At 49.4% G+C, this 20,328-nt stretch overlaps 1 long non-coding RNA gene across 1 annotated transcript; it reads left to right on the forward strand.

Annotated features, from left to right (window-relative positions):
* The first annotated feature begins 7,735 nt into the window (after positions 1-7,735).
* On the forward strand, positions 7,736-10,312 carry LOC146895176 (uncharacterized). Its single transcript, XR_015000745.2, has 2 exons — positions 7,736-7,836; positions 9,582-10,312. It is a non-coding gene; the product is annotated as an uncharacterized LOC146895176 (long non-coding RNA).
* The last annotated feature ends 10,016 nt before the right edge of the window (positions 10,313-20,328 follow it).

Consider the following 20,328-nt stretch of genomic DNA (forward strand, 5'->3'; position numbering starts at 1 on the left):
GGAAGCTGAGGCAGCCAGCTGCCGTTTTCAACTGGGCTCTCTCCCAGCCAAGGGTGAGCTCCCGTGGTTGAACTTCTGTTCCCACTGCAGGTACTTTCAGTATCCTGGGATAAATAACAGCAGCCTCTGTGGTTTGCCCTCTGGTGTTTTCACGGGGGTCAGGCTGTCCCTAGACAAGGAGTCGTAGAGAACACTAGATTTGCAACTTGCTCAGGTCTGAAGAGTGTGGGATCAGCCCTGCCTCCAGAGCCAGATTCTTGTTGAGTTCAGACAGCTCATGACAGTTTACCAATATAAGTGACGGAGCAGAGAGGGTGCATGAAGCTGTGTGTGTACATGGATGTGAACATGGCACACATCTATGTATGTGGACATGTGTGTGGAGGCCAGAATTTGACATTGGGTGCCTTCCTCCCTTGAAGGTCTCTGACTCGCACCTGGACCCGCAGAGTCTCTGGCTTGGGTCTGCTCCCTCAGCGGTTGCTCCCTTGTACTTGCTCCTGTGGGAGTCACTGCCTGAGACCTGCTAACTCAGAGGTTGTGTGTGCCTTCCTCAATCACTATCAACCACCTCATTTATTTTTATTTTTTTGAGACAGGGTATTGCCCTAAATTTGGAGCTGGATGATTTGGCTACATGAACTGGCCAGCATGCTCCAAGGATCTTCTGGTTCTTGCCTCTCCATTACAAGAATATGTGGTATGTGGGTACTGAGGATCTCAACCCATGTCTTCATGATTGCATGGCAAGCATTTTACCTGTTGACCCTTCCTCCTAACCCCTGATGCATGAAACTTTATGAGCCAGTGTGCCATTGGCTACATTGGTCTGTCTTTTGTCACAGGGCCCAGCAGTGGTCTAGGTGGAGGGTGTATGGCAGCCTGAGTCCATAGGGGAACCTTGTGGCATGAACAGACCTTTGGTGTGGAATGTGGCATGGCCACACAGCACCTGGCATGGGAAACAGGGAACTAATTAGGGCCCAAGGGTCTCAAGCTGGGTGCCAAGGATTGTGGGAACCCAGTAGGTGAAGGGTCAATGGAAGTGGGTAGTGGCGGTGGGAAGATGGCCTGTGAAGTGACTGAGGTGGGAAGAAGTCAGGGAGAACCCTGTCTCCATGAAGAGTCCCTTTCAGGGGAAAGGGTCCTTATCACTCTGCTCCCACCCCCAGTCCTCCCTGAGGAGTGACTGGATGGGTTTGTTTTGTTTGACCTTTGTCTTCCCTCCAGATGCTCTGGGAATCCGGGCCCTGAGCTCAGAAAGTAAGAAGTCACTGTGTACCTTTCCCTGGGACGGGGAGTCAGGAAGCCTTGTAGCTGGCTCAGGGTGGGGTAGGCAATGGGGTGGAGTGGTCAGAGATTGGATCGTGTCCAGGAGAGTTGTAAAACATGCTAGGTTTGTGGCTTTAGGTGTCCCTCTGGAAGACTTGGAGAGCAGTTAGGCAGTAGGTGGGGTCTTGACAGGAGACAAGAGTAGAGGCTTGGATGGCAGATGAATAGGGGAGGGGCAGGTGAACCTGAGAGAACTGATACAGCTTGGTGGAGGAGCTGGGTGAGGGGCTAAGGGTCTCTGTCCTCTCAGGATCCCATTTGATACCCTTGTCTTACCCTCAGCTTGAGAGACCTTAGAACCTGGGCCAGCCTGTGCTTCGGGACATCCTGGCATCTCAAGAAAGCCATCACTAATGGAATGACATGACAGATGGTTATGAGCTACCATGTGGTTGCTGGGAATTGAACTCAGGACCTCTGGAGGAGCAGCCAGTGTTCTTAACCCCTGAGCCATCTCTCCAGGCCTGGACCTCTTTCATCAATAGCCACTAGTCACTGGTTCTCCAGACATGTGCACAGCGGCCAAAGCCACCTCTGTCCTCAGATGTCCCCAGAACCTGGGCTATTTCCCAGACAAAGTTATCCTCAGACCATGTGCAAAGCTGGGTGCCCAGAGCACCTGGGAAGGATCAACTGAGGCTGGAGTGGGTGAACCCATGATGGTGACAGAGCTCCCTAACCACTCCTTCTGAGTTTGCTGTCACCAAGGAGTGAAGGGGGCACCGTGGAAGAACTTCTGTGCCATGGAGTTTCTCCCAGTGATGGATAATGTTCAGGATGCCTTCTGGATCAGTCTAGAAAGTCCCACGGCAGCTAGCCCTGAAGGCCATGCATGTGGCCACGGGCTGTATCGTCTAAAATAGGCAGAGGGGCCAAAAGAGGGTACTAGGCAAACGCTGGGAAACCAAGGAGCTAGACATGGTTCCCTCTCCCTCTTATTTTCTCTCTCTCAATCTCAGCGTTTCTTTAGTTTGTGGGGTGGGAGGAGCCCCACACCACCGCCACCGCTGGTTTCCAGGGAGAATCTTTGCATAGCAAGAACTGTGTGGGTGGACCAGGGTCTGCATTCCTTCACCTTCTAATCAGCTTGGAAAGAGGAGGAACTTATTTGATTGGTGGGCTTAGGAGAAAACACTGGGCATGCTCAGCTGAAGTCCCACCCCTCTGGGCTCCACCTGCCTGCTGCCATCTTTTCTCCTTCCTTTGAGGGTGCAGGCCCTGCCCAAGGGTGGCAGAGTTACAGGGAGGAGGCTGGTTTCAACAGGGCTCATCCTAAAGACGGGAGTCTCTTACTGTATTCAGCTCTGCATTGAAGTGGGAATTTTCATCTTCTTTGATGTGGTTCTGTTTGGAAGGGATGGATGTGTTCTATCTATCTATCTATCTATCTATCTATCTATCTATCTATCTATCTATCTATCTATGGTGTGTGTGTGTGTGTGTGTGTGTGTGTGTGTGTGTGTGTGTGTGTGTGTGTTAGGGGACGGGGAGACAACCCAGTTGTAAAATGCTTGCTGTGGAAGCACGAGGACCTTCCTGAATTCAGTCCCCAAACCCACATAAAAGTTGGGCATGGCAGGATGTGTCTGTAACCCCAGTGCTGGGGGAACAAAGACAGGGGATCCCTGGAGTTCACTGGCCAGGCGATCTAGCAAATAAGTAAGTTCCAGATTCAGCAAGGGATCCCACCTCAGAGAATAAGGTGGAGGGCAATCAAGGAAGGCGTCGGGAGGTGACCGTGGACCTCTACATGCATATGTGCAAACGTGTACCCATGTATGCACAGACACCCTCATCCTCACGTGTGCACATCACACACAAGAACCCCTGTGGCGCACGCGCGCTCGCGAGAGAGAGAGGTTTTCAAGTAAGGGATTTTTGAAAATGTTTGGCTTCCTCTCCAGTGTCAGATATTTGGTCAAAGCTGAGAATGGCCAGATTGTATCAGGAGGTGCCTGGGCTAAAAAACCAACCAAACAAACAAAACGTCCTTGAATCTGGCAGTAGTTAGGTGGCAAGGTCAAACATGTCCCCTACCTAGCAGGACACCAGTGTGACATTCACTGCCACATGACCTCAGATAAGGCCCTTGAAGAATATGGGGTGTGCTTGGGAATCCCATTCTTGACGTTGTTTCTGCTTTTCTTGCTGTGTGATCATTGAAAGTCTCTGAACCTCAGCTGTCAATGTTTCCCATCCACCAGGTAAGTGTAGCAATAGGAAGGTCACGTGAACCTCATGATGCTGAGATCGGGTGGGCAATGACCTAGGTCTGCTTGTGTCTCGTGGATTAAGTGGTCATCTAACAGAGGCACAGGCTGAGGAAAACACCAGGAGTTCTGGATATGGCTGCCTTCTCTTCTTTCTCTCTTTCCTTCCTGTGCTTGCTCTGCAGGCAAACCCCCACCCCCACCACCCACCACCGTGGCCTGGAATGTGCTCTCTGGAGAGCATTCAAGTCCCAGCTCCGTGTTTGTAACAGATTTCACGCCAACACGACTTACCACTTTGACACCACCAGATCGCGCCTCTTTATTTCGTTGCAGAATTGTGGGTTTTTCTCATAAAGTGTTTACTGGGTATGTGAAACATAATCACGGCTTTATGAATATGAACTAGATTATTTTAATGATTGCAGGTAATTTGAAACTTAAGGGCAATCACATTTCACAGCCATCTACGACGTTTTGGAAACACGAGTGAGCAGTTCGGAACAGCCATGGTCGCGCACGTCTGCCCCTCTGTGGTCTCCCCGCGCCAGCCTTGTGTTATGGTGATCTGATTATTGTAATTGATGACATTAGGAACCAGGAATCGCGCAGAATAATGCAGGCGCCTGTCATGGCAGAGCGCTTTTATTCATCGTCAGCGAAGTTCATAAAGTTGAAAGGGAGCATCTCCGTGGGCTGCGAAAGCACAAAGCAGCATTCAGTCTGTAACTCGCCAATAAAATGATGAATTGTGGAGGCCCACTCCACTTGGCAACTGAACCCAGTCCCTCGCACCCCTCCCCCTGCCCTGGACTCCCTGGGGGTTGCATTCTGCCTTCCCTCCTCATCCTCAGCAGGAATCCCCTATCCTGGGGCCTCCACAGCAGACGGGAACCTGCCTTCTTTTGTTCCTGTCCCCAGATTTCAGCTGTTCTTTTCCAGGCTGATTCCACCCACACCCTCTTTAGGAGACCCTCTCTCCTCAATCTGCCTCCAGGCTGGGAAGTTTTGGTTATGACTATTGACAACATAAGGTGGGGAGGTTTCTACTGGTTTCCAGAACCCCAGGTCTTCTTCTCAGGGAGCAAGGGAGATCTGTGGATTTTAAAAGCGCTCTCTCTCTCTCTCTCTCTCTCTCTCTCTTTCTCTCTCTTCTGCCTCCTCTTCTATTTGGTTAGAAGCATCACCTCAGCTTCCTAACACTCGTTTATAAAAAAATTATGGATTGTTTGGGGGGGTGTCCACTCCAGCTCCTGGCATAAGCTCCCTCCCTTGGGAGTTGCTTCAGTTCAAACTCCACCTTCTAGAAAGCCTGCCAAACGGTGATCCCTCCCCAAGGAGGGTCAAGAAAGTCCACCAAATGGTAACTCTTCCCCAGGGAAGGTCAAGACCACTCCCACAGGCTATTTAAACTAACCCCCAGAGAATGAACACGTGGTCTCTAGGTTTCACGTGGTCTCCCCTTCTCTCCCTCTTCCCCTCTCCATGTTTTCCTGGGGCCACCCAGAAGCACTCCTTTAAACATGGGCATCTTTAATTTGGTTTGATTCGGTCTGATTGGGATTATTTACACCTGCGGAGAGGTTTGTCTTTAATAAAATACCTAACAGGTGCCATCTCTTAGGAACCATCCACTTTGGTTTTTGAGATAAGATCTCTCACTAGGACTTGGGGAGAGATGACCGTTTCTGTCTTCCCAGTGAAATGCAACCACGCTTTTTACATGGGGGTTGGGATCCGAACTCAGATCCCTAAGTTAGTACATGAAGCACTTTACCAATTGTGCCATCTCCCACCCCACTTCTCTCTCTCTCTCTGCTGAGACGGTAATCTAAGCCCTAGCCCATGCTAGGCAAGGCTCCACCACTAAGCTCTGTCAGCCCCAAACCTCTCCTTTCTGTTTTAGAACAGAGTGTAATAACTGTCACTTACTGACTGCCACAGCGACGGTGTGGCATTCACCTGCCCCCAGGTCACCAATGCCTCCCAGCCACTTCCTACTATGGATTTCATTATTCCCATTTTCTAGACAGAGGCACTGAGGTTCAGTCAGTCTAAACCAGGTGCTCAGGACAGTACATTTTCGTTAATGGGCAGTGATGGGATTCAAACTCAGATTTGTATGATTCTAAAGGGTCACAGAGTAGCTTCTGAGACTGCAGGAGGCAAAAAGGGAAGGCATCCTAGAACTCGCGACTGCCTGTTGGGGAGGGAGAACCCGGAGGCTTTCTTGAGGGGTGGAACTGGGAACCGGACTTTACAGAGCAGAGGAATTCTGCAGTGTGCAGGAGATGGGGTGGAACTTGTTCATCAGAAGCCCAGAAGAGCTGAGAATCTCGGGGTGAACTGGGATGCATAGGAATGAGCAGACCACCAGCTATGAGGAGTGTGACCTTGACCAGTGGCCACTGAACAAGAGGGAAGAAGGTATCAGGTTGTTCTTGGTACCTCAGCCACTGGGACAAGAGCGTGACTTACAGGACAACCCACTAACCATAGGGAACCTCCCAAGGGCTGCCCTCCACCCCTCCCTTCCCCCACTGCACCATCTGCCCAGAGCCTTGTTCTGCAGGGTAAATGCAGATTTCCAGCTCTGGGAACCCGGTGATGATTTTCCTTCCCTTCCTGCTAATTTGCTGCTTCTGCTTAAGCTTGTAAAAAGTTTCTGAGCAAAACCACCACGGCCAGAGTTCCTGCTGGAGCCCGCTGAGCAGCTGTAATTAAGCTTTGATTAGCCAGCTATAAACTCCCTTTTGGAAGCCAGCTTTGCCCTTGGAGGCCTTCTGTGGAGTGTCCTGGCCCTCAGGCCCAAGACTCGGGGGACTTTCTTAGCCTCCTCGGCCCACTGGCAACCTCAGGAATAGGGTCTGTGTCATTATGATGTCTCCTGAGATGGGGAGAGCAGGGAAGAGATCCAGCCCTCCACTTCCCAGGAACAAGATGGGTTGCAGGGTAGACTGGGAATGGGAGGAAGCCCCTGGCCTCTGTTTTATGACTGCAAACAATAGGTCTCGGCCAAATGTATTTTTCTACCACCACGAGTTTGTTGCAAAGTCGGTTTTATGGGTGCACTAACCTGCCTTTTAAATGATCACCAAGTGTAATAAAACCGGCAGAAAATCGTCAATTTTCCCGGGAACGTGAGTAAAGTGAAAGTTAGTTACAGGTTCGCCTGGGAGCTGTGGTCCAGCTGTGTCTGTAATCGGAATTAAGGCCTGCAAGCCTTGGCGGAAGAACAGCTGCTTTCTGATGGAGCCGCAAGCCTTGGCTCCTACCTGGGGGAGGTGAGACCGAGGAGCCTCAGGGAGATGGAGAACTGGGGACTCAGAGACCAGGTAGGAGGGAGTAAGGAGGACACTCCCACCAGCCTCGCAGTCTCTAGTTTGAGGATGGTCTAAGGTGGGCTGGGCTCTGCACTGGGAACAGGTGGCATCCTGCTGTTAAATGTTTAATAACTGGCTCTCCAAGCAAAGGCTGAAGTGCGGTGTCTGCCAGGTTCCAGGCAGTAAATGCTTGCAATTTCAAGGTAGCATGGCGATGCCACTGAGCACAGAGTCGGGAAGAGACGAAAAGCTGCACAGGTGCCGTGGTCCTTCCGGCCCCCAGAGTCCACAGAAGCACACAACCTCAAGGGCACAGGTAATAGGACAGTACAGTCGCACAATAAAGACATCGTTGTGGATTTGAGCTTTTGCCTTACGTTTGTTTTTGATACAACTTATTTAACTGTAGGTTAATATAATTGGATTTCTAATCATGGCCATACTCAACAGCTGGCTTGAAAATCCTTGGAAGATGAGTGGTGAACTCCCATGGGTAGTGTGTTCCTACTCCTGCAGCCCACAGAGGGGGTCTGGGATCCACCTGCAAGAACTGTTCAGTCTGACCTGCTGTTGGGTCCTACCCAGCTCAGAGCTCAACACTCAGTAAATTTGTCTGGAATTTATGAGTAACAGGTGGCAGGAAATGTCCCTTGCAATTTATTTTTTTCTGATGGCAGCACTGGTTCAAAGCCAAGAATCCCTGCCTGTCTGCTGCCTAGAGCTGCAGGTACCAGGCTATGTCGTTACCACCCAAGAAGAGAAAGTGGGGGGGGTGACTGGGAATGGGTGGAGTTAGGGGTAGAGGTATAAAAGGGAGGGATGAGGAGGGGTGGAGAGAGAGAGAGAGAGAGAGAGAGAGAGAGAGAGAGAGAGAGAGAGAGAGAGAGATACAGAGTGCCCAATGACTTCAGCCTTGTGAAGCTAACTTGGAACTTTTGACTTCCAGAACTGTTAAGATCCCATGGGAACAGGTATGTATGTGCGTAGATGCTTAAAGAAAGGAACGCCCCTCCATCATTAAATTGTCATTGGCTTTGCACAGCTCGGCTGTGCAGTTTGCAGTCCCTCCCAGCTCTTGGGAGGCTGAGGTAGGAGGATTGCAAATTCAAGGCCTTCCTGGGCTACTTAGTGAGTCGGTGCTAGTATTTTTAAAAAAGTAAACTCGGGCTGGGAATACGCATAGCTCAGTGGTAGAGCACTTACCTAGCATGCACAAGGTCCTGTGAAGCATGATTAATATAAGTTCAGGGTCAGAAATTGGGGTTCAACCTGAAGATCTGAAAAGCAAAACAGCCAGCCACTGGCTCTTACCTTCACCTCAGTCTACAATGGTGATCCTGCCTCCAGGAATCTCAGAATGAGACTGTGTACAAGAGCTGTCTCCTCCTGTTATATAATCCTCTCTAGGGCTGGGATTAAAGGTGTGCACCATCCGGTCTTTATGGCAACTAGTGTGGCTACTGGGATTAAAGGTGTGTGTTACCATAACCTGGTCTGTAAGGCTGATCAGTGGGGCTGTTCTACTCTCAAATCTTCAGGTAGGCTTTATTTATTAAAATACATTTGAAATGTCACTACAGTCCTGGGTTCAATCTTTGGTACCAGGCTAAAGGGAAGAAAATTGTTTTAAAGTCACTAATCTGTGCTAATTCAGCACAGCAGTAGGAAGCTACCACACCTCCTGAGGCAGGCCCAGCCTCTTGTCCAGCACTAGCCTCACTCTGACCCACAGTAGCGGGCCCTGTGGGAGGATACCACAGCTCTCTCATTAGCCTTCACCCCTTGAGTCTTGACTTGGCACCTCTAAAACTCAGCTCCATCTCTTAACTCTTGAGACTCACTTTGAAATACCACCTGCCACAGTCACCTTGGGATCTGATGTTTCCTTCCTTCTTGTTAACCCTCTGTCCCCCAGGCCTTCTGCAGACATTCTGAAGCCAGTGTGGCAGAATGGTAGGCTCTGATTTCCCAAGGTTTTATGGGATCCCAAAGCTAGGTACCTCTTACACCTTATACTAGAGCAGCTGGCCCTGGGAAAAGCCTGCCATTACCATCTCCGGGAGCAGAGAACGGACTCTTTGACCATGTTCCCTAATGACTCCACCAAGTGGTCAGTTAACACTGAGCTGAACTGACCTGAACGATTCGCCAATGATCAAAGCTACTGTCTGCTGAGCACCCGGTGTCTGAACTGTAGCAGGAATTTTTCATCTGCTTCACATAGCTAACCCCGGAGAAAAGAATCCCACCACGCCCCCCACCTCTCCCTCTCTCTGTCTCATCCCCACTTTTTAGGCAGGCTTGTTTAAGCTGGCCTGGAATCCACTGTAAAGTCCAGATTTGACTCAGACTCATGAAGAGGATTCCCCTGCCTCAGTCTCCCAAGTGCTGAAACTGCAGGTGTGCACCACCATGCCCAGCTCATTTCTCCTGTATCCCAGGGGAGAAAACGGGGTCGGAGAAACCACGGGAGTTGACATGGAAGAAGGCAGAGCTATGATGGGAACCAAACTGTGGTGCGGTACCTCTCTCTCCTCTTCCTTCCCCCCACTTTTCTTCTTTTTGAATTAGGATCTCAGTATATAGATCAGGCTGTCTTCAAAATCCTCAGTCCTCCTGCCTCAGTCTCCCCAGAGCTGGGATTCCAGATATGAGCATCCCATGCAGCAACGCCCACCTCCTTGATGGTATTCTTTATGCTTTTGCTTCCTTCAAGGCTTCCTTTACCCAGCTGCAGGAGGATAGTAATGACAGCACCACCATCACTCCCTGGTCAGGGCTGCAGGATTTCTCTGGGGCTCTGGAAATGCCAGGGTGACCAAACACCATTCCTGAAGCTTCTGATGCCAGCCTTGAGTACCAACTGCCTTGGATTCCACCAGGACTTACCATCCCAGGGTGCAGCAACATCTAGAACATTCTTCTGGTGCTCTTCATGAGATGCCGTCTGTCTGGGAGGATGGAGAGCTGAACATAATCAGGAACAGGCATTGTCCACCAGTCCTGCCCCAGCATTTCTCAAAAACGCCTTTGAAGTGGCGTAGGCACTCATGTCTCCCCTGCACCAGCATTGGCGGCTGCCCTCATTAGATTAGATCTGATTACAGAGGTGACTTGGGGGCTCCGGGGTGTGAAAATGGTCAGGGTGGTCGTCTTGGGATGGGGACCAATATGGAATTCCCAGTGAAGCCGGGGATGTTTGTTGACTCTTCAGGGACCTGTTCCCAGTGATCTGCTCTCCTGGTGGCCTGGGTAAGAGGTTCTACCTTCATTATCTCTGCAGGCCTCCCAGGAAATAAAACACTGCGCTCCTTCGACACGGTTCTGTGCTATTTTGCTTTCACAATCGTTTCCTTTTAAATGTGTTTAGTTTTAAGCTCCTCAAATCCTGTTTAAGTACACGGGGATAAGCCTGCCATGAATAAAGCAATAAATGGAAGAGTTCGAGAGCTGTGTGCTTCCTCTTCCTCTGTCTTTCCCCCTCTCTCCCCGTGAGGCTCCAACTCACAGCAGCTGGGGCAAGGCCCTCAGTCAGGGGTCAGGGGTCACCACCTCTGGGCATCAGGCCTATCCATTGCTCGACAAATTCACTCTTGAGTCATGGTTGGAATTTAGGGTCACCTGTGAGCCTTTGTACCCATTCTTGGAGCCGTCTTCTATTCTCTAGATGCCAGATGATGAGCCTGAGATGGGGCAAGGTAGCTATTGGGGGAGGGCTCTCAAGAAGAAGAGGTTGGGGAACCCCCAAGAAGCTGATCCAGAAGCTAGGCAAAAAGGAAGTTACAGCAGTGGTAGCTTCGGGCTGACTCCACCCATCAGAGTCTAGAACTGGAGATCGCGACTCTTTGCAAGGTGGAATGACCCCTTCACAGGACCCTTTCACCCTTCACAATAATTACAGTTATGAAGTAGCAACGAAATAATTTTGTGGTTGGGGATCAGCACAACACAAGAGACTGTATTAAAGGGTCGCAACGTTAGGAAAGTTGAGAACCATTGCCCTAGAATGAAGAGCCCACAGTGTCTCATCTCAGGACCCAGGAGCCTACCCTCAAAAGCATCTGGCTGAGCCTCCTTTAACGATGCGGAGGGGGAAAGGGAATTAAAATCTCATGGGGACAAATGTGCCTGGGAGGGGACTGCTGGGAACCCTGGCTAGCCCACACTCCAGAGCAGTGGAGGGATAAGTGTGTTGTTGAAGGGGTCAGATCAGGGTGGGGGGTAACCTGGTCTACCTTGGTGATTCTGTACCTCTGGAATGGTATTCTCCCACTATGTCCCCCAGGCTAACGAACTGTGAGTCAAAGCTAATGGATCTCCCTGCACATCACCAGATCACAAAAAGTATTTCCTAGAGTTTGTGCTGTTGGTCTAAGAGTGCATAGTTCTTAGCTGCCAGATGTTGATTCACCTGTGGGCTGAGATTCCGTGGCATACACCCTCTTCACAGGAAAGCCCTCATTCTTGGTTTCTGGCCTGCCCTTTATTTAGTGAGGATCTCCACAGCCACCAGAGCATCAACTATCCAAGTCAAAAGTTCATGAGAACCTCTTGATGGGGAGAGACCTACATCCTTTGATGTTCCGGCCAACACCTCCATCATGTACATCCTTCTAGTGATGACAGACATTTGTCCCAGACTCTCAGCGGTCATACTACAGTCAGATGCTGGAGACCTGCATGCTGGGGTGTCGTCAGATTGATGACAGTCCCTTCAGTCACAGGACAGGAGTCAAAGAGTTCAGGAATAGCTCTCCTCCTGAACGCAGCATCACTTGGAGGCCAGTATAGGATGGGGGCAGTAGGGGCTTGTATTTCCTCTGCCACACTTTGGGAGAGCACAGGACAGAAGAAAAGGGAGGAATGTAGAAAACTGAGTCAGGTTGACAGCTGGCAGTAGATCTCAGAGAGGTGCATGGAAGGGCCTATGCCAGTGAGCATGCAGGGAGAGTCCAGTGAGGCCCACCTGTGGCCAGCCTCTTATGCCCCTGGATGTGGGGAGACACCTTCCTGGTGCCACCTGCCGGTATATACAGCTCTTGTCTCTGAGCCCCAGGTGGAAGGGCTGTCTCCGCTCGGCAGAGGCAGAAAGAAACATGGCGTATTTACTCCAGCTCTCGTGAGGCAACGATGAAGAAGGCTCCCTGTTGCGATGGTAGAGACACAAGATTGCCTTAACTCTCCAAACCTGTCATGGCAACTCTTCACAATAGAGAACAGAAGGATGCATTTTGTGAGAGAAAAACAGATGTTAATGTTAAGCCACTAGAGGGACTGGTGGTCTCATCATAGCTTACCCTATTCCAATTAATGCAATTACTGTTTATTAATCACCTACCATGTGCCAGGTTCAGCTAACTCTTCCCCACCCATGGGTTTACCCAATTACAGACTGAAAAATAAGAAAACAATAGTGTCTGGACCTAACATGTAGACGGTTCCCCAGGCAATACAATATCATGATTACTGACGTAGAATTTGCATAATGTATTAGATATTATAAGTCATGTCAAGATGATCTAAAGTCCAGAGAGGGTGCGTGCCAATTCTGTGCAGATGCTGTGCCGCTTCACATGAGGGGCTTGAGCATCTGCAGGTTGAACTGGAAAACTCCTAGAGGCAATGGCCATGGGCCCCAGGAAGAACTATATCATGCTTAAACGTTCATCACACATTATCTCTCAAGTTCTTGGAGCATATTTCTGGTAGCGTCTATTGTCACAGATAAGGAAACTGAGGCTCAGGGATGAAGCACCTCCCACAGGCTGTCACACAGCAAGTCAGTAGTAGAGCTGGAGCTGAAGACCAGAGCAGCCGAACTCCAGAACATTCTTCCTGCCCCATCCCAGTCTGTTGGGTTTTCTGCCCCATTAGGCTTCAGGTATGCATGAGCACGTGAAAGTTGTCCAGAGAGTGTTCCAGACCCGAGTGTAGTCCACGAGCAGTGTTTAGCTCAAAGAGGAAGAGAGAATCAAGGGCTTCCGGCACACGAGTTTCTGCTCTGTAGAGCTGCCACGCTGGCGGAGGACCCAGCGGGGCGTAAGTGTAAAGCTGGGACTGCATGGTGCAGGTCTGTGTGGGCACAATCGTGGACGTGTGTGAGGGAGTGGTGTAGAGAGGGCCAGCGAGGAGACAGAAGATGATAAAGGGGGAGAAGGAGAGGACCAGGAAGAGAGAAAAAATGCTTCCCCCAACCAGGGTGAAATGGAGGTACCTGGCTGGTCTTCCTCACCCACTCCAAAGCCTCCCCCTTCCCACAGTTCAGCAGGACCCCATCTATTGTGGTACCTGCTACACCCTGGGGCCTGCTGATGGCCCAGACCACAGCAGCACTTCTGAACTTAGTTTTGATTTTTGCTAATCCGAGGGCCAAGTCTTGAGATGGGTAAAATAGGTAGACAGAGGCGTGTTCAATCCAGATTTAACCAGTTCCCCCACGGTGACCTTGAGCAACTCTTGGCAGCAGGTCTTCATTTGATAAATGAAACAATCACTTTTCCCTGAAAAGCCACTTGTGAGGACTCCCGGGGAGTTCTCCCAGCCTTCACACTCTGTGAAAACTTCTTCAACAGCCCCCTGGTGACAGAGGCAGTGTTAGGTCCTCTTCCTCTTAGGAGACCCTTCTGGGAACGATTGCCGAATTCAAAGAGAGTTCTGCCTGAGGGGGACACAGGGGCCATCTGTAGGTGGCCCTGCCTTTACCCAGAAAAGAACGAGCCACTTGAGCATGACGCTCCCCCAGCCTCTCCCCACACTGTGTTCCCGGAGGGAGCCACAGGCCCAGTAATGTATGGCTCCATTTTTAGATGTTGCCGAATTCCATTTGCTGGAGATCTGTGTTTTATTGCCGTATCAGTGTTTCTAAATTGCACGATATTTTCTTAGCTTGATGGGAATTTACAGCACCCGGATCGGAGCAAAATTGGGCTCTCCCCGAGGCTCGGAAATCACTGGGGTCGATTGCGATGGCTGCTGTCTCCCCCTCTGAGTGTTTCTGCTAATTATTCATATTAAGAAGGAATCTGAGTCTGAGGAGGGAGGCTGGGAGGCCCATTGGGGGAGACATCCATCAGGACGAGGAGTTGGTGACTGCTTCCTGCCAGGATCTGGGCCACCCAGGGGGAGGTGGGAGGCCCAATGTGTGGGGTGTTCACAGAGACACGGATTCCAGACTGGAGAGATGGGAAAGGCCCAACTAACAGGCAGCTATGGGCCTGGCACGTCCCGGGGAATATTAGACATTAGGATGCTAGCCTTAGTAACTGGAGCGAGAAAACTTCTCACCAGAGAACCCCTTGGGTGGTCTCCAAGCGTTTCCCTGTCTTTTTGATTTGCCTGTGAGGAAGAGAGGCCAGGGGACACCAACTCCATTTTACAGATGAGGAGGCTGAAGACCTAGGGGATGAAGTCACATGGTACAGCTGCGGTTGTAAGCGAGGCTGTCTGACTCTACAGTGGCTCTTGCTTCATCCTTGTATGTGGCTGTTTCTCCTTTTAGTTACCGCACGGGGACAGGGAAGGGCTGCTCTCCTTTAAGGAGCCTCACTCCGCATGCGCCAGACATTGCACTGTATGTTCCAGGCATCATCGTTTCAGAGGTGGGCGCTGGCCCGTTTTATGGGCCAGGCTCAGGATGATCCTCAGTTTTGCATAGTCACAGGGGTGTCTGCTTCCAAATGCCACTCTGAGCCGCTGTGCTCTCCTGCTTCTGGTGACAAGGGCTCTTCCAATATCTGCTGAGGTAGAACGAGCTGCCTGGCTCTGAGTGGCAGTCCCGGTGCATTCTGGGAGTCAGATGGCATTGTCTGGGGCTGACATCCAGCAGACCCCGCAGTGATGGCTGGGTGCTTGAGTTGCACCTGTGTTTGGAAGTCACCATTTTCCTGACTCCCTCCTCCCAGGGTAGCATGATATGACTATCTGGGGCACTGGACAGAGAGAGGAGAGAGCCCCAAGGACCCAGCTGAGGCCCATCCCTCTGGCAAGCCCTGGCAGTTTATCTCACTTGGCAGTGAAGCTCTGTCTAGAAGCACGTCTGACGTTCTGTGCAATAAAGTTAATGGACTTCTCCGTCTCGGAGCAGCAGCTGAATTCTCTTGGAGCAGATGCTGAGGGTTATGGATGTTCTAATTAGGAAGCTGCCTTTGGCATCGAGGAAGGGAGGGGAGTCCTGGGATGCGGTCTGCACACCCTGCAAAGACCCCCTGCTGAACTGCTCTCTCAGAGCTTGCCAGACCCAACTGGCTTCAGCAGAGAAAGAAGGTGGCATTTTCTTCCTCTTTTTACCGTCTTCTTCTTTCCAACCTCAATGTCCTTCTCAGTGAGCCGGAAATGACCGGCAGAACCAGGCAAGGTGGCCAGAGCCACCCAAGTTGGAGCAACCAGCAAATGGGGTTTAGTGTCAGTGATCAAATAAAACTCGCAACCAAGTTAATCTGACACATTTATTGATGTGCATAATTGTTATTGGGTTGCACTGCAATTAGGAATAAATGGTAGGTCGTTCCTGTGAGTGACTGTAATTAGTAATTCACATTTTTGGGCCCAATCAAGTTTGGCTCTCCCCCCCCCCCTCCATGGTATCTAAACAGCCTTGCTGTGGACTGCTTTCCGCTTTATTCCTTTGTTTGTTTAACTTTTCATTCCCCAGATCTACAAAATCGAGGTCTTAGACTGGAGGTCCCCTCTGCTGCCTACTGGATGGTTGTGGGGGAATTCTCTTGCACTTTGTCTACCTGCAGTGTGGGGATGGGGTGCCAAAACTCAGAGTGATGTGAGAATTCTGTGAGATGTGGCATGCGGGGGGGCCTTACCGAGTGGCCACAAAATGAATGCTTTAATTTATTAGTATCATATGTGACAAGTCATCCTGCTGAAGCACCAGGCACTAAGTGTTCTTAGCTCTATTCTCAGATAGGAAGGGATGCTGAGTGTCCCCTGGACCTTCCGGGCTAGGAGTCTAGGTCATGTGGGAGGACACAGAGCTGCTGACATTGGGTCTCGAGACTGCTATAACCTCCTTCTCAGCCTCAGCTGGTGGATCTGGGAAACTTCTATTTTTTCCTATCTTTCATCTCATGGTTTTCCAGCCTCTGGGAAACGTGGGAGGGTCTGAGCTGCCAGCAGGGGAATGCGTCCACCCAGGGTGCAGTGCTGAGAAGGCTCTTGGGGAATTCTTCTTGCCTGTGTTCCTGTTCCAGGACGTGAGCTATCAGATTAGAGACTGAGCTACAAGAAAGGAGGGTGCTATGGCCTGAATATGTTTTAAGAGGTTCATGTGCTGGGAGTATGGGTTTTGCTGTGGCTGTGTTGGGGGTGGAACCTTTAAGAGATAAGCCCTGCGTCAGTTGGGAGTGTATCCCTGGGAAGTTCTGTGGGTGGACTGTGCGTTGGTGCTCAGAGTGACTCCTTGCTACCCCACCCCTATTCCTGCCAATGCCTTTGGTCATAATGTAGCTGAATGACTGTCACCGAAGCCAGGTAAGGCACCCATGCAGCCACCGTGCATGCCTCTGAACCTCCAAACTATGAGATCAATAAGTCTCTTTTCTTTATAATGTGAGCCTGGCTCATCTATGTTATTAGGTGTATGAACATTATCAAACACACAGAGGAAGCTGGTTTTTGCAATGAGGTGAAAGCAAGGGCTTGAGGCACCAGGACTGGATAGAGACTCCCAGCCCTTTGAAACTTTCTCTGCCCACGGAAGCTGCTGGGTTCCCTGGGGAGAACGTGTGCTTTATCAACACGTTTATCACTGAGAAGATGGCCCTGGGAGACAGCCAGCTGGGTGATGGGGAATGTCAGTAGGCCCAGAGCTGCGGGAGTTGGGGGAGGGCTAGACAAGGGACCTGATTGAGTTGTGTGCTGCAGGGAGGCTAAAAGGAGGTAAGGTGCTGTTGGCCGCTTGATTTGGAGAGACAGAGAGTACTGAGTTAGCCGCTGAGTCTACCTCCCCAGACTCAAGCCAGTTACTAGTCTCTCTGAGTCTCAGTTTCTTCATCAATAAAATAGCCCCGGAGCAGTCACTGTCAGCATGCATTTCCTGCACTTACTGTTCCTGCAGCAGTGCGCTGCCTGAGGCTTTGTCCTGGTTCAGGGTGTTCCCTTGTCACCTAATGGTATGCCGCAGTATTTGGGATTGGTCGGCTCTGGGGCCAGCCAAAGATGGTAAGGACTTGGCTGCCCCTCTCGACTCTCTTGCCCCTTAGCTGAGACCTCTTATGTCTCATGGTCTCTGCTGGCTGCCTGAGGCCTTGCCCCAGAGACAGGATCACACAGCCCCTTTCTCATAGCATTCTGTTTCTTTTTCATGGTGCTGGGGTTGGCCACTCAGTCTGCTGGGCTCTAGATATTAGGGAATCTGAGACAGAGGCCCGAATCCTGTGGAACGGACAGTTGGGGCATCTGTAGGTTAAGGACCTTGGCATACCAGAAACTGTCCAGGGCCTTGCCCTGGGTCCAGAGGAAGGCTTGTTTCAGTTGGGGCTGCTCTGGGTCCAGAGGAAGGCTTGTTCCAGTTGGGGCTGCTGCTCTGGAAGCCACCTCTGTGGGTCTCCACATCCTGAATCCTGTCTGGAGTTGAGGCAGGCAGGCAATAAATCCCCTTGGTGGAGCTGGTCCCAGCATGGGCCACCCAGCAGAAAGGCCTCATCAGCGGCCTCATTTGCATAAGATAATGAACCCGCAGTAAAAATAGGAAAAGAAAAAAATGGCCTGGCAACTTTGTTTCCATAATGACAGATGCTTCTTAAATACTTAGCTTCTGTTTTCTGAGGAAGAATCATTAAGGCCCTGTGGGCAGGATCCAGTCCAGCCTGCAGGCCCCGTGACTCGGCCTTGACCTCTTCGTAGCTTGCTCCTGGGCATTCCCTGGAGACAGAAACAAGGAACAGGAGCTTGGCTGAGGAGCAGAGAGGCCCCTAGACAACCCTCTCACACCTCACTCTGAACACAGCTTTTGGATCTTTTCTGTCAGTGTGAGCTCCCCACAGCAGAGAAGTGGGCACTCCGTCACATAGGAGAACCATCTCAAACCCCATGAGTCGTGCAGAGTAACCTGAGAAAATCAAGGCAGGGGTAGGAGGATTTGAAGCTCATATCCTGCTCTGAGTCCATGTTGTCTGACCTGTCTGCCTCAGGAGATGGTGGAAGAGAAGGTTCGTATACTGTTGACTTCTGACGAGCTAGGCATGTGACAAGTGGTTTACACCATCACGCTTTGAGTAGACAGTCCTTGCCGACAGATGCTTCACAGAAGAGGAAACTGAAACTGTTTGCTCAAGGTTATACCTTCAACCAGAACTCTTGCATGGGATGCTAAAGTCTTCAATGGAGGAATGAATGGATGAGTGGTCACTGCTTTCCCTCATCCCTGCCATGGCCTCCTTCCTCCTCACTCTCTGCTGGACCTGGAGTCCTCCCCGAGGCCTTGCGTGTTCACCCCCAGGACTTCTCCCAATGATGGACAGACATCCTTCAATCCGTAAAGTAATAGGTGCTTCTTTTACTGAGATTGTTGGGTTCTTGCCTGACCTTGTCTGGTGATGAGACAGGAGGGCAATTTTTTCAGGATGCTGCCAGCTCACACTTGGTGGGGAACCTTTAAGAGGCTGGACCAGGTTGGGGGTGACTTTTGGGTACCCAGAGAAAACTGCTGGCCCACCCAGCTCTCATGCTCTGGTTCCTGTCCTCTATACCTTGAGATTGGACACCCCCACCCTTTGTTCCGGTTCCATGAGTTTTTCCTTTATAATAAAAATAATAATATAATAAATATAATAATCTTGGAATCTTTTTGAGTTACCTTGGGATTATTCGACTGTTTTCTCCCCTTTTAGGCATTCAGCTTCATTTGGTGTCCAGCTGCTGAAATGGTGCACCTTCTTACAACGTTCTGGCCAGAACTCCAAATCCAAATAAGAACTTTAGAAAAACCCTATCGACTACTCAGAGATCATTAGCAATTATACAAGACAGTAATCTTGAAACTTAATCATTGTTTTACTTTTTCAGGATCCCATAGAAAGAACATCACCCCCATGACAGCTAGAAACAATTCTAGAAGATGATGTTCCCTCTCCCAAAAAAGTTTGTCCTCAGGGCTAGGGACACCATTTACGGGTTGATTATTACTTGTTAGGGGTTAGGGTGGAAATTATACCCAGAGATCTCCTTGAAAAAAAAAAGAGGGAAAATTGTATGGGATAATAAGTAGATTAGTGTGAACTTACACTAATAATAATAATAAAGCGAATACTTGTGAGCTATTATCTATGGACAATTTACATTGGTATAGATTCTTGCATATTAATACAAGCTCAGATTATATTTGTTATATTGAATATGCTCCTATTTCTGTTTGCAATATTTGTACACCTATACAAAGTTGTTTTGTCAGATTGTATGCATGCATGTTTCTACCTCTGTTTAAAACATTTTGTATACTGATACAATTTTTAGGATATATTTATCATATTACATTATCTATTTCTACCTCTGATAAAGATATTTATACATTGTCCTCATTTACTGCACAGTTGCTTAAAGATTGTTTAATATTCTGATATGAAGTCTTAGTCTAAGTTATACAGGTACTAAGTATTATAGGTCAATAGTCATTCATGTTTGTTATACTTATAGTCAGACTAATTAGGTTCTTTAGATACACAGAGATTGTATTCTGCATAGATAGTTAATCTTCAACCGCTTCAAAGATCAGTAGAACATGGCATTTAAATAACTTAGGGTTTTGTTGACATGAAACAAGATTGTTCCTGGCAGCACCAATTTATTCCTGATAGAATGTTGAGCACTGAAGACACTCAACTTGGAGTTTGTTTTCTTCTTGGCACAACTGGCCTTTGGGCAAGAAACTGCCCATACCTTGACCACTGACAAAGTGCATGGTGTCTGGACTAGACAAGCACAATAAAGAAAAAAAAAACCTGCCAAACCTTTCCAAGACAGGGTAAGACGGTTCTGAAAATTTTCCTGCCTCTGAAAATGGTCTATCAGTTACTCAAGGCCTTAGCCAAAGATGGTTGCTTCAACATTGCAAATGAGACTTTGGGTGATTGCCCAGTTATCAGTTGTCTCTGTCATATATTGCACATTTTGGAAGCTGCTTGATTGCACTTCCTGGTTACTCAAGTAATATTATCTCCCTTCTCAGGCCTTCAAAGGGGTTGAAGACTAGATAGTCATATTTACCTTTCTCTTATGATCTAACCAATCCATTTCCAATGCAAGATTTAGACTCCTTAGGATAGAATGTTTATTAAAACATTTAGTATATATTCCTTGCTTAATATTGTTTATGCTGGTTGTAATTCTAATTTTATACTTGATATCTGTTCCTAATGTATATAGTTTTGTATTGGGTTTGGAACTCTTTTATTTAGACAAAAGGGAGAGGTGATGGGGAACCTCTTTCAGCCAATGACCTTTAAGAGGCTGGACCA

The sequence above is a fragment of the Myodes glareolus genome, chromosome 3, assembly GCF_982192425.1.
Source record: "Myodes glareolus chromosome 3, mMyoGla1.1, whole genome shotgun sequence".
Taxonomy (NCBI): domain Eukaryota; kingdom Metazoa; phylum Chordata; class Mammalia; order Rodentia; family Cricetidae; genus Myodes; species Myodes glareolus.